A 2,182-nucleotide genomic window follows, 5' to 3' on the forward strand; every position below is an offset into this window, starting at 1 on the left:
TCTTGGTGTTATTTGAATATTTCGAGTTTGTCCAAACTATCATCAAAATATCAACTTTTCATGAATTGAGAGTAATGATGTACTTAATTTCAATTAAGGCTATGTTTTGGACCATATTTAGCACAATTTATTTTTTATCTCGAAAACAGATAGATATAGGTATAGTACATTATTAACAAAAAAGTATTAAAATACTAGAACGATTTCAAAAATGTATTATTATACGGGGTGTTCCATTTAAAAAATATAATTGCTAGGACTTTTTGATAGAAGTGGCAACGCCGCAATGCTGAAAATATTTCAGATCGATAGAACAGGTAAGGAAATGTGAGAGGTGAAATTTTCAGAAAAATCATGCTTTGCGTTTTCTAGAAACGTCTAACCTACCATCGACCGTGAGTCACGCTGTATAATACTCTCTCTATACCATGGAAAACATTTTCAAGTCAACGTGTTTTAATGAAGGTTTTTCTAAAACAAGTATTGATAAGTTATTTTAATGAACATCGCGAATGAGTTTTAAGTTTATTTGTAGAAAAAGATGTAATATTCTGAGAACTATTATCTGAAAACAAAAACTATTGATATATTCCTCTTAAAAAAATAAACATAATTCCTTTCAAAAAAAATAAAAAAATAACGAGTGGTCGTCTAATGATGGTCATCTTCTTTATTTCGCCTTTTGATTCGCCCTCCCTCTCTGTCCGGTGCATTTCTTAGCAAATGTTTGATAGTGTTTTCCACACTACTCATAGTTGTACCTTGAGCACATACGTTAGCTCTTACACAAACTGAAACAAAAAATAAACATTTAAAAAATATAGATAGTTATATTCTTCAGACTCTTTTTTCAAAGACATAAGATATAATGAAAAATTATGTTCTATTGACAATATTCACCCACTGCCAGTGAGTTGAAGGAAAAATGTTACTCACCATGAATAAGCGTTATCATCTTCTTCAAACTATTGAATCCCTGTTTGTTATTCCGTCGAGACCAATTTATTTGGAGAGCCACCTCATGTGTTAGTTATTAGTTGGGACATTATCTTTCGTACTGTTTCAGGTCCATCTTTTCCACCAAATATTTGAAACTGAGAACACTGAAATTCTATAAAAACTGTAGATATTCACCAAATAAAAAAATTGATGTCTTCAAGTGAAATACTTACAGCTTTGGAAAAAAAATCTTCATCTCCCAAATGTGTATTAAACTCTAGAAGGTCTTCAATACTATCTATTACACACAACTGTTCCGGAAGAGGTTGAGAGTTTTCTATTTTAGAATTTAGAATCAGTTGTTTGATATCTATTTTAATGTTTTCCAGTTGTCTTAGAACTTCAACTATTAAAGCTGAATTTGGATATCAACAAAAAAATTTAAATGCGATGCTCAAATTACCTTTATTTTCTTGACATGCTTTACTTTCACTGTTTCCAACAGTATTGTCTTGATACAAACTACTTTTTAAAATTATTTGCATATACTGGCTATTAGGTTGTTTGTTTTTTTCAATAATATTCTGGGCAGTACTTTCAGTTGCTAGATTGGTAAAAGCAGGATTATTAGATAATCTCCTGCAAGATGTTTGGCTTTGACATAATCAGAAAAATGTTTTTTTTTTAATTTTCTTTTATTATGTGCATGATCCAGATCAGATTCAGTCTGAGATGCCTCTTCCAACCTATGGAGCTTTGTTGTAGCTCTTTCACAATCAACTAAAAAAACAACAAATTGATAAATAAATAAAAAATAAATAAACTTACTAACAATCAGTATATTTTCTAATAGACATAACTAACCAATTAATTATATTTACTTTTTTAAATTTACTATGATTTCAGATCAAATAACCTTTTGAAAATAGAATAATTTTTAAACACACCTTGGAAATTAAACCTCTTTATAATAAGAAATAAAATGTATGTTGCAGTTACATATTCAGATCGTTTTTAAATTAATTAAATTTCACAATTAAAACACCCCAAGATCATATAAGGCTAAGGAAATGATGACTCACTGTATACAATATTTCAGATGATACGGAACTGATAATTAGATGACCAAGTAAAAACATGATTCAATAAGTTATCGTCTAGATGTAATAGATTTCAATTAATTTTACTGGCAAGTGACTATTAAACGATTCGGCGACGCTTGTCGCCATCTTCAGGCCTACAA

At 29.6% G+C, this 2,182-nt stretch overlaps 1 long non-coding RNA gene across 1 annotated transcript; it reads right to left on the reverse strand.

The window, feature by feature from the left end:
• Window positions 1–540: 540 nt before the first annotated feature.
• LOC141486850 (uncharacterized) lies at window positions 541–1,766 on the reverse strand. The gene is made up of 4 exons (XR_012468072.1): window positions 1,403–1,766; window positions 1,173–1,354; window positions 937–1,103; window positions 541–791 (listed from the first exon to the last, which is right to left on the reverse strand). It is a non-coding gene; the product is annotated as an uncharacterized lncRNA (long non-coding RNA).
• Between the last annotated feature and the right edge of the window lie 416 nt (window positions 1,767–2,182).

This window comes from Leptinotarsa decemlineata, unplaced genomic scaffold (assembly GCF_025532065.1).
Source record: "Leptinotarsa decemlineata unplaced genomic scaffold, Ldec_3_MD MMD2_tig00026374_RagTag_RagTag, whole genome shotgun sequence".
NCBI classification, from domain to species: domain Eukaryota; kingdom Metazoa; phylum Arthropoda; class Insecta; order Coleoptera; family Chrysomelidae; genus Leptinotarsa; species Leptinotarsa decemlineata.